The sequence below is a fragment of the Aedes albopictus genome, chromosome 3 (assembly GCF_035046485.1).
Source record: "Aedes albopictus strain Foshan chromosome 3, AalbF5, whole genome shotgun sequence".
Classification (NCBI taxonomy): Eukaryota; Metazoa; Arthropoda; class Insecta; order Diptera; family Culicidae; genus Aedes; species Aedes albopictus.
Genome location: NC_085138.1, coordinates 169489112 through 169501983, shown reverse-complemented (window position 1 = coordinate 169501983; position 12872 = coordinate 169489112). Strand labels below are relative to the sequence as shown.

The following is a 12872-nucleotide window of genomic DNA, read 5'->3' as shown; positions in this document are numbered from 1 at the left end:
ATATCCTTAAAAATTTAAGGAAATCTTACAATTTCAAACACTCCATATTCATCGAAAATACAAGAAAACTCGAAAAGAAAATGAATAGGAAGACTCTGGAATTATTTTCCCTTTAAATAAACCAAGTGCTCAAAGGGGGATCAAGTTTCACCCATTTTTGAAAAATACATTATAAGACATGCCTCCATAAAACACAGTTTTGAAAACTTTAACAATGCTTAAAAGGCCTTCTGTTGTGTATTGACTTGCAATAGATGTTTACCTGCCATTTTGTACGGAAATCGGATCTAGTTTTGCGTTTTTGCCTTTCTCGTACACTAAGTGTACTGGAAAGGCTATATGTTCACTCCAAAAATGACTTTTTGATAGAAGGCCCGGAGGGTCGAGTCACATATACCAATCAACTCAGCTCGACGAATTGAGGTGATGTCTGTGTGTGTGTATGTATGTATGTGTGTGTGTATGTGTGTGTACAAAAAAACTCACATCACTTTTTGGCAGTAAACCTCAACCGATTTTAATGACCAACGGTTCATTCGACGCGGAATCTGGTCCCATTGTTTCCTATTGAAAATGGTTCGGATCGGTCCAGCCGTTCCGGAGTTATGGCCATTTAGGTGTTCCGGATCGGTACCCCAGGAAGGGGTCAGATATGAAAACGCTACAAACCCATTCATGCGACACATCAAACCACGGCACTTTCGAAAACATGATGAACGGTAAACAGGAAAATAGTCTTGGGCCATATCTGAACCGGTAGTGTTCCGGAACCGGTTCCGGGTGACCCGCCGGAAGTGGCCAAATATGAAAGTGAACCAAACCCTTCATGCGACACATCAAACAGCGGATTTTTCGATAACCTGATGAACAGTAGGCAGGAAAATATTCTCAGACCATATCTGAACCGATAGTATTCCGGAACCGGTTCTGGGTGTTCCGCCGGAACTGGCTAAATATGAAAGTGAATCAAACCCATGCATGCGATACAACAAACAGCGACTTTTTCGATAGCCTGATGAACAGTAGGCAGGAAATTATTCTCGGACCATATCTGAACCGGTAGTGTGCCGGAACCGGTTCTGGATGTTCCGCCGGAAGTGGCTAAATATGAAAGTGAATCAAACCCATGCATGCGATACAACAAACAGCGACTTTTTCGATAGCCTGATGAACAGTGGACAGGGAAACATTCTCAGACCATATCGGAACCGGTAGTGTTACTGAACCGGTTCCAGATGTCACGCCGGAAGTAGCCAAGTATAAAAGTTAACCAACCCCTTACACGCGACGCATCAAATCGCAAGCTCTTCAGGCAACCTGATAAACGGTTAATAAAAGAGAATAGTTTCAGATCATATTTGGATCAACCGATAGAGTTCCGGAACCGGTTCCGGGTGTCCCGCTGGAAGTGGTCAAATGTAGTAGATATAAAAACCCATGCCTGCGGCACATTAAACAGCGGCTTTTTAAATAACGTGATGAACGATTAGTAAGAAAATAGGCTCAGACCACATTAGAGGCTACCGATAGTGTTGCAAAACCAGCATTGGGTGCTTCCTAGGGTGCTTCGCAGGAACTTCAAAAATGAACAAAGTCAATGCAAGCGATAAATATGTGTAAGAAAGCAAAATCTTGACTGAACTAAGGCCACATACATACAGACGTCTTACTCTACTCACTCTCCATCGTCCTTGTTTTCAACGGTTGAAACAAATATTAATCGTTGTTACTCGTTTGACGTCTACTGACTTCCAACATCAAGCCAGAGTGAAACGCAACCTGATTAGCATTTGGCGATTATCTTTTCGTAACGATGAATATAATAGCAATATGTTACAAATGATATGTCTGTTTGTCTGTACTAAAGCAATCTCATCAAATCACTGAGGTGTAAAAATATACAGTAGGATAGGTCAACGTTATATAAGAAAATTATCGCATCAACCCCGGAGAAAGTTTTTTCTATCCTCTTTTCCGTCTAAAACTACTGGGAATTTTTTTATGGGATTTAGTATGGGCAATTTCACTTGCTTGCATTTTTTGTCAAATTTTACATGAATTTTGTAACCTATGATAATAAAATATAGCCTAAAGTGTGAAGAAAAAACTATGTCGAAGACCGTAAAGCAGGGCTGTCCAACATACGGCCCGCGGAATCGATGAATGAAACTTGGCCCAAAGATTGAAATATTTGAAGATATTTCATATTTAAATAAAATTTAATATTAAAAATAAACTCGAAATAGGTAGAGTGCTTTGTTAAAAAATTTCAAAGTTTAAAAAATTTAAATACATAAATTTATAAATTTTAAACTTGAAAGGTACAGCCAAATTTGAAGCAGAATTTCAGCAAAATTCATTGAATTTCAGAAAACGTTGCTGCTGAACAGCAGAGTTTACTGAACGAATCAGGGAAGTTTGCTGAATTTCAGCAAATTGTTTGCTGCAACCTGCAGTTCGGCAAAATTCAGAAAAAAAGTATTCAGGGTGATTTTTGCAAAAACCAAAAATTCTTGCTCACATTTTTATGACCCAAATGATGTCAGTGTTGTGATTTGCCGTGAGAACGGGTAATCGGATGTACAAAATTTCACTGTTGCATTCGTGCTTTCGAAAGTTGATGTCGAAATTTAATGTCTGGCCCGTCGACTGGTATGGAGTATCACTTGTGGCCCGCGGCCACGAAAGGTTGGGCAGGCCTGCCATAAAGCCATTTGTGATTGTGAAAGACGTTATATCCTAGCTTGTAATTATCGTCTTGATGTTGATCGGTCTTCAGTGATAGTGAAGGTGCTCAAGCAGTCAACTGAAAATTCTGATATTTTTCAGCCCAGTCGTATAACGTAACGTCGGAATATGTTCAATTAATAAATACGTGGAGCGGACCTGGTGTGATGGTTAGAACACTTGACTATCACGCCGAGGACCTGGGATCGAATCCCACTCCCGACAAACTCGCAAAATGTGAGTTCTTCCTTCGGAAGGGAAGTAAAGCGTGGGTCCCGAGATGAACTAGCCTAGGGCTAAAAATCTCGTTAATACAGATAAAAAAAAAAAAAAAAAAAAAAAAAAAAAAAAAAAAAAAAAAAAAAAAAAAAAAAAAATTAATAAATTTCCCAATTTTATTAAAATTATTGCTTTTCTAAATAAGGTATTCTCAGGATTCAGGAACAGTTCGCATTATGTCGACGGAAAGATCATGCTTCGGAATGATGGCCCTAGCACGGAAACTATTTGTTTAGCTAGTAGTAGAAGATTCCAAAAATAGGGACCGAATCCTAAACCGCCAGATAGATAGGAGATTGTCCACATCATGACGGTTTTAAACCGAACGGACTCAATAAATACCAAAGCTTCCGTATGACATTTTTAAGTTAGGCAAGGCCATTTTGACTAGGAAACCTTGACCGATTGAACTCTTGAAAAGGCCCCATACAGATCGAAACGTCGGAAAAAATCATAAACTAGTGTTTTCGATTTTCCCAAAAGGCTGAAGTCAACATTCTGAAGCAAAATCATTCCAGTCGTATCCCAACCAAGGAAAGATCATGAGTACATGTTCGACGAGAAAGGCACTATCACCACTAGGTGGATTAATCTGGGTTTTTTTCTTAAGTTTCAGGTAAATTAGGAAAAAGGGATCAAGTCTCCCCTGTCTCCCCTACTATGAGGCTGGTCGAGGACTAACAGTTGATGGGCCATTTGATTCGAAATTTCACTAATAGGTGGCGCTAAAGAGCCTATATATTTTTTAAATCTCAGGACGCTGATTACTTAGAAAGATGGTTTCCACGGCAAAACTGCTTGGTAAGTTAAGAGCATACAGTTTGATGATGCAAAATTTCATTTCTAGGCGGTGCTAGTTACAAATTTAGTTACAAATACAGGGGATGGCCAAAATGTTTGGGATAGGCAACTTTTTTTCTCTCACAAAAAAGTTCAACATGCTATATCTTTTCATAGAGTGCATCAAAAAATCTCAAATTTCGACTGTTTATATGTGCATCATTGGTACAAATTTGGGCTTGATTGAATAATTTTTCGCGAAGTTAGAACCGTTCGGATAAAACAATATTTTTTAGACAACTCATTTTTGAGCTGTCATATCTCGGAAACCAGTGAACCGAATTGAATGATTTTTTTAATGTTTATCAACAATATATTGATACCTAGGGGCGGGACAGCTCTAATATTTATTAGCGGTATTAGAAGTATTAGGAGATATTAATCCCCAGGTCACACCATTTTTAAACCAAGTAAGCCACGCCAAACTTGATTGGTTTGAAATGACACTTGGAATGCCATCAACAGGAAATGACAAAAAGCAACCGCTGTGCTTTTGTCGCTTCAAAGTATATACATATATGTAATCAGAACAATGAATAATTAGTACAAAATCTCAACAAAGAGCTTCCACGTCTCACTCTGGGTCGTTCTCACAACGGGAGGGTACACTATGGAACTCGCTGGTGGACATCATAAACTAACGACATTCTGGAACTAGCAGTGGCATCAATACTCTAAGCAGAAGTGCTAAAGGTTCCTCCCAAACTCGAATTAAACAGCTCGCGCCACAGAGATACAATTTTCGAAAGAACGCTGAATTTACTTAGGTGAGAAACACAAAGTAATACGATTGAGGATTAATAGACTAGATCCAATTTCCAAATTTGGTTTAAGTTTACATGTTTTTATTCGCAACTAACACAAATGAATGTTTTTCCAGGAGCGTAATGCAGGAACTTGGTCATCATGCCCAATCAATCCATTTATTTTGGTCTCCCTAAGCACTGCGCCATGGAATTTCGAAAGCCACATCCTCAATGCTGTGAACCGACGTTATTTGCCTAAATAAAATAACAAATAAAATAATTCGGAAAAATTCAAGTTGTTGATTGAGATAATTGAATAAGATAGCAGACAAACCGTATTCCATCCTCTTGACTTTGTGACAGTTAGTTGTTGCATGGAAACTCATGGCATGCTGAACAAAAAATACTCAGTTGGATGGCGAAGATTAGGAAACTAATATTTATTAGGCAGTATTAGCGCCGGTATTAGGCGCTGTCCCGCCCCTAGATTGATACTTAATACAACGTTATAAAATGTAATATTTTCTCACGGCGAATTATGTTATACCGGGTTAAAATTTTTACCCATATAGAGGAAAATTAGTCAAATTTACAATACCGCACAAAAATTACTAAATGTGTTCTTCCTTTAATCTAAATAGGCTCTAATATATCTGATTAAAGATAACTTGAGAACAGAAGTGGAAAATCTTTGGACATCAACACTAAAATTTATTGACATTGACGTAATACATATTTTCGTGAAAAATCCAAAAAGTGTCAATCCATGATAACTTTTTTCAACGTTCAAAAAGTATCTATGTTTTAATAGTTTAGGAAGCATTTGTATATTGTTAGTGTACGTTAAAAATTTCATTCAATTCGATTCACTGGTTTCCGAGAAATGACAGCTCAAAAATGAGTTGTCTAAATAATAGTGTTTTACCCGAACAGTTCTAACTTTGCGAAAGATTAACCAATCGAGCCCAAATTTGTACCAATGATGCACATATAACAGGTTGATGAACAGTCAAAATTTGAGATTGTTTGATGCACTCTATGAAAAGTTATAGCATGTTGAACTTTTTTGTGAGCGAAAAAAAAGTTGCCTATCCCAAACATTTTCGCCATCCCCTGTAGGTTGCAAATGATTAGAATTTCTAAAAATGTATTCAACAAGCTATAACTTTTTTCTCTTCAGACAAATTTAAGTCAAGTCAAATGGTAAACAAAGACCAATTTATTAGTCATACATTTTCAAAATTTCATTAAATTTGGTTAATCTAACCCTAAGATATAGTAGTGTATTGGACTGCAGTGAAATTAGAAGAATTTTACTAGAAACATTTCAACTTCACTTAGAGTTAGCCCAAATTTGTACCAATTATAGCTAACTAGTTGGGGATCTTGCAGTCTACGCCTAGTGGTAGAATTTCCAATCCACTACGACTCCAGCGCTTCTGTCTCTCTCTTGCTCAAACAGTATGTCAAACGCACGGCCACAAGTTTGCCATGTAAGTAGAACAAACATATACCCACACATAAATTATACTCATTGTGACTATGTTGTACAGTGTGAGCCACGACGCAAAAAGTAACCTGTTCAACAAAATGGGTAAACCTGAAAGTTATGGCAATGAATCCTGAGATAAATGAGATATTTAATTTGCATGCTCGGAACCGCTACCTACATGTGGAGTTCCAAATTATACGGTCGATCAACTGTAAGTCGTTGATCTACTCAACAACTTTGCCAAAGACTCCATGTTTCTTTGAGCTCAGAATCCTGAAATATATGACAAATACAATTTGCATGCTGACCAATGCAATCTACGTATGGCGATTTTCCCAAATTTAACGACCCTTCTTCTTCTTCTTCTTCTTCTTGGCGTAACGTCCTCACTGGGACAAAGCCTGCTTCTCAGCCACAGTTTTTAACTGAGAGCTTCCTCTGCCAATGACCATTTTGCATGTGTATATCGTGTGGCAGGCACGAAGATACTCTATGCCCAAGGAAGTCAAGGAAATTTCCTTTACGAAAAGATCCTGGACCGACCGGGAATCGAACCCGTCACCCTCAGCATGGTCATGCTGAATACCCGTGCGTTTACCGCCTCGGCTATATGGGCCCTAAATTTAACGACCCATGGTCAGTAAGTACTTGGCCAACGCAACAACTTTTCCGAAGACTCCATCTTTCCAACTGATCAGAATCCCGTGATATATGAGATATATGAAATATGCGTGCACAGTAACGCCACCTATACGTGGAATTCCAAATCAAACGCTACATCACCTGTAAGTCCTTGACATACCCATAAACTGTGCCGGAGATATCATCTATATAGGTGATCAAAATCCTGATATATGATATATAAAATTTGCACGATTAGTTGCGCCATCTATGTGTGAAATTTTCAGACAAACGGTCCATCATTAGTAAACACTTGACCCTATAAACTACTTTGCCAAAGACACCCAATTTCTATGTGGTCAGAATCTTGATATATGTGATCATATACTTAATACTTACATGCTCACTAGCGCCACTTATGTGTGAAGTTCCAAATCAAACGGACCAGTATCTGTCAGTCCTTGAGCAACTCAACAACTTTGCCGAAGATACCATAATGCTAGGTGATCAGGATACTGAGATATATTAACATACAATTTGCACGCTCAGTAGCGCCATCTATGTGTAAAATTTTCAAACAAACGGTCCATCATTAGTAAACACTTTACCTAATAAACAACTTTGCTGAAGACATCAAAATTCTATGTGGTCAGGATCTTGATATATATGGGCTCAAATACTGAATACTTACATGCTCACTAGCGCCACCTATGCATGGAATTCCGAATTTAACGGTCTAGCAAACGGCCTTGACCAACCCAACAACTTTACTGAAGACAGTGATATTCTAATAAATCAGGATCATGCGATACAGATGAACGAATTTGGGTTCCAAATGGACCCCAGGTTTCCGAAATGGACCATCATTTAAGCACAAACGTCACGAAATCTCGCTTCAACAGTGCATCAAAACTTAGAACGCACAAATCTCTCGAAGCAAGTTTCAAACAACAGTGCATTTTATTATTCTGTTCTTGCTCACTTGTAATAAAGTTAAAATAAAAAGCTCAGGTGCGCTGGTTTTGTTAACGGAGAGATTTGTGTCCTCGAAATCGTGTGTAGGTGTCAAAGTCGGCCATTGTGGCGGCCATTTTGGGATTCTAACAAGTCTGTCCTTAAGGTTTCCTGTAGAGGGTTCATAACAAAATTACTTATATTTCGAATAAAATATTCTTAGGGCTGTTGCGATCATTTTCAACTACTGTTCGTTGCACTCCTTATGTCGGTCTCATGAAACTCTCCAGTTATTTATTGGAAAATTCAATGAAATCATAAAATGTATTGATAAAACACAAAAACTAAACAACATCCGAGCTACGCACCTAGAACGAAAAAATCCTCTTGTTTCGGCATAACTAAGCCTACCAGCTATTTACACCGCGCATAAAATTTAGTCCGAATTACCCCATCACAATAGCTTTGGCACATACACACTCCTAAGGGAATCGGAATTCTCCCTCAACGGTCGGTACTATTATATGGTGTTTTAAATGTTTCGATTAATATTTATGGTCCGAATGGGGGCAATAAAACTAGTCAAATAAAAGTAACATAAATATTAATGGCAGTTTTGGACGGTGATGGTGGACGACGACGCTTCGCCACTTGGGACATCGCAACACCGCGCAGCGTAATAAAGGGCGGCGGCGGTCGAATGCGGGGCTGCTGCTCTTTCACTCACCTCTAACTTCTTTCGGGGAGGTGAATTTCGCTGCACTTAATAGAGTTGTATTATTTATACGATTTTGTTAATCAACGATAAGATAGAAGTATGAATGATTTACATGCACTTGGTGGTTGTAATTTTATGTGTAATTAATCGTATTCTGTATGGAGTGATGGTGAAAACTGTATAGTAAATCAAGGAACATCCGGTGTTTGAGCTTTCTTTACTTTGAATTGCTTTTCATTACTTGGACAGGCATGGCGATCTAATGGTAATCTACTATGTATGCAGAAAATCTTGCCTTGAAGTTGTAGCTTTCATCATCTTTTTCTGGTGTTTAGGCCTACTTAAGACAAAATCTGCTTTTCACCCTTTAGTTGTAGGCCCAAAAAGGCGGCGCAGTCTGAAAGGTTAAGCTTGATATTCTATGAGCATTTTCACCAAGATACTCTTTGTTTAAGAAAGTCAAGAACTATCATTGCGGAAAGATCCTGAACTGGCCTGGAATCAATTTGAGACACGTGAATTGAGGATCGTCTTTCGTTTATTTAGTTTCAAATCTTTACACAGATAATAAAAACTGAGTAATTATACGCCAAAAATACATTTCGTTTCACTGCAGCCTCTTTCCAACGTCAGGAACGTCCTACACAGTATTGACCTTATTTAAAAATAAAATCATTTTTTTCTAACTCAGCTAATCGCAGTCATGAAATCACCCAGAAAATTCAACTACCTACCTCACTTAAAAATACAGTTAGACGGTTTCGGTCACCAAAGCATAGCCTACGGTCGCGGTGTGATCATTTGATTCAGGTCTGTTTTGCTCCGGTCAACGCCATCGCTGGTAATCAACTCGTTTAGATAGACCCCACTTGCCGTTTATTTTCATTACACATGCCGTATAGTTTGTGAAGAAAAAAATATATGAGCCGTACGTACCCACAGTCAGCAGCATATCATACCGGGTGCGCACAAACCAAAACGAGCAAATTTTTATTTCTAGTGAAAAATGAGTCAACAATTATGATTAGACCGATCCGGTTGACAGCTCTTTTTTTGTGGAGGCCGTTCATACAGGAATTGAACGCGTTTAACTAATCTCAACCGAACAGAAGTGTGCGTACTAATGCGAAATTATTTGGTTTCTCTGGTGACTAAAGAAACACCGCAAATAGAGGTAAGTTGATCTTTTATGTGTACCCTAACCCTCCACCCTACCCTCAACCCTACCTTCTACATAGCCTACATTCTACCCTACTCTCTACACAAATCCTCTACCCAACCTTCTACCTTAATCCTCTATCCTAACCCTCTACCCTACCCTCTACCCTACCTTTTACCCTACCCTCTACCCTACCTTCTACCCTACCATCTAACATTACCCTCTACCCTAACCATCTAACCTACCCTCTACCCTAACCCTCTATGTATCATATGTATCACATATTAATTGTTCCCGAATACCTAAAACCCCAATTTACGCCTAAGGAGCGTTAATTGGGGGAGCGCAATTTGGGAATTAGTGCGTAAATGGGGGGAGCGTTATTTGGGAATTAGTGCGTAAATCGAGGGGCTCAAATTGAGTTTGGCGCAAAAGAAGTGAGCGTAAATTGGGGTTTTAGTGTATAAGTAAAACTTAACAAATAACAAAATAAGGTAAAACTAATTCACAACAAAACAGTTTAAGGTACTTAAAATTAGGGATAAGGTCGGTTTACGGGAAAAAGGTAATGAGTGAAGATAGATGGAGTTCATAGGTGATTTGAACGCTCAGGTAGGCCAGGAGCAGGAATTCCTACCGACGATTGGTAAGTTCAGCGCCCACCAGCAAACGAACGAAAACGGCCTACGACTCATTGATTTCGCCGCCTCCAAAAATATGGCCATACGTAGCACCTTTTTCCAACACAGCCTCCCTAATCGTTACACCTGGAGATCACCACAGCAAACGGAATCTCAAATCGACCACGTTCTGATTGACGGACGGCACTTCTCCGACATTATCGACGTCAGGACCTATCGTGGCGCCAACATCGACTCCGACCACTATCTGATGATGGTCAAACTGCGCCCAAAACTTTCCGTCATCAACAATGCACGGTACCGACGACCGCCACGGTACAACCTAGAGCGACTGAAGCAACCGGATGTCGCCTCAGCATACGCGCAAAATTTCGAGGCCGCGTTGCCAGACGAGGGCGAGCTCGATGAGGCCCCTCTAGAGGACTGCTGGAGTACAGTGAAAGCAGCCATCAACGACGCAGCCGAGAGCACCATCGGGTACGTGGAACGGAATCGACGGAACGAATGGTTTGACGAAGAGTGCAGAACGGTTTTGGAGGAGAAGAATGCAGCGAGGGCGGTAGTGCTGCAGCAAGGAACTCGACAGAACGTGGAACGTTATAAACAGAAGCGGAAACAGCAGACCCGCCTCTTTCGGGAGAAAAAGCGCCGCCTGGAAGAAGCGGAGTGTGAAGAAGTGGAACTGCTGTGCCGTTCCCAAGAAACACGGAAGTTCTATCAGAAGCTCAACGCATTCCGCAACGGCTTCGTGCCGCGAGCCGAAATATGCAGGGATAAAGACGGAGGCCTCTTGACGAACGGACGTGAGGTGATCGAAAGGTGGAAGCAGCACTTCGATCAGCACCTGAACGGCGTGGAGAACGTAGGCAAGGGAGCCCACGGCAACGGAAGGAACGACGACGCCAGTGCAGCGGAGGACGGAAATGAACCAACTCCCACGCTGAGGGAAGTTAAGGCAGAGATGCATTTTGAACGCTCATGTTCTGTGAGCGGGCCGAAAATGTTCCCTAATTGCTCTTAAGAGCGTGTTCACACTTTTGATCAAAACCTGGGTAACTAGATTGCTCACGAAACGGTGTTCAAACTTGACAGTTCAGACTAAGGGCCAAGAATGCATCTGCCGTCTGCGCTAGCGTCTGCGTGTCTTCTGGGTCGATGAGAACCTAATTGAACCACCATGTTGTTCCATGTTGCTGCACTTACTGAGTACAGTAAATATTTACTTAAATGCATCAATTTGTTTTATTACCCACTGCATTTTCCAACCAGTTCAGCGAATTTTGCGATGGAGGTAAATGTCTTTGAGCTGGATGTTGGATATTTGGTGTACGATGGATGGCCGACAAAGGAATATCCCCATTACACCAAGTCAAGCACGGGCCAAGCCCAGGACATGGATTTCTTTCCAACGATGTCGTTGCTCAGATGGACATTGACCGGACCACGGCATAAAAATCACACACTAGCAAGAAGTATTTCCGGCACGGGAACTGGTTGGGGTTCTTCCCAGTATAAATAGCCAATAGCAGAGATGTATGGAAATTGAGTTGAAACCTTGGTGGAAACCGCTAATAAATATGAGACAAAACCTGGCTGCATCCAACATTAGCAGATAATTTCGTAAGCTTTGCAAATAAATACGTTGTATCGAAAGATGTCGTGAATACCTTGCGGAAATCTCAACCGACAGGCGCTTCTCAGCGATAATGAACGGGTGACAACAAAGTTCGCTGTTGCTATTAGCTACACAGTGCACTGTGTTCAATCGCCCACCAGTGTTTGAACTTGAACACGGCTCACGTGAGCAAGGCTTGTGAACAGAACATGAACAGAACACGTTCAAATGCATCTCTGAGTTAAGGATGCCATTCACCAGCTCAAAACCAACAAAGCAGCTGGTAAGGATGGTATAGCAGCTGAACTCATCAAGATGGGCCCAGAAAAGTTGGCCACCTGTTTTGCATCGGCTGATAGTCAGGATCTGGGAAACCGAACAGCTACCGGAGGAGTGGAAGGAAGGGGTAATCTGCCCTATTCACAAGAAAGGCGACCATTTGGAATGTGAGAACTTTAGGGCGATCACTTTTTTGAATGCTGCCTACAAAGTGCTATCCCAGATCATCTCCCAAGTAACACCATTAGTTGCATAATTGTTTAAAAGTCACTTTTCAAACCTAGTCCGATGTTTTTTTCTAGCATTTTTTACGTTATACCGAATACTTATATAATCAAAACAGCGCAAAAAATGGCGGCTTATAAAACATCTTGCTAGTTAGATAAGATGTATCTCAATACATATATTTAACAAATAATGACGTTCAAAACATGCTTCAACTCAACTTTGATTGATCGATTAGTTATTATAAAGTCAATTGTTAGTAAATCCAACCTGCAAAATGCATATGTTATACAATCTCATTCTATGTTGAAATATAGCTGTTTTCAAGATATTTAGCCAGCAGAAAGCATTTATATAACATGTTGAACTCACTTGAATCAAAACAATGTTTTTGCAATCTATATAACTTGCAGAATTCATTTATAATACACACTATTGAGATTGCGCACCATGTGCTACGTTGCTTGACAGAAGAGCGAATGAAACTGAAAATGTTTGACAGAATAATTAGTAAATTCGTTTACCTGTTCCATCTCGAAAAATGGTTGGCTTGTGATGAAGTTTATGTACCTACAT

The 12872-nt window shown here is 40.1% G+C and overlaps 1 long non-coding RNA gene across 1 annotated transcript; it reads right to left on the bottom strand.

Moving 5' to 3' along the window:
• Positions 1 to 4669: 4669 nt before the first annotated feature.
• On the bottom strand, positions 4670 to 5074 carry LOC134292159 (uncharacterized). Its single transcript, XR_009999501.1, has 2 exons — positions 4927 to 5074; positions 4670 to 4847 (listed from the first exon to the last, which is right to left on the bottom strand). It is a non-coding gene; the product is annotated as an uncharacterized LOC134292159 (long non-coding RNA).
• Positions 5075 to 12872: the final 7798 nt, after the last annotated feature.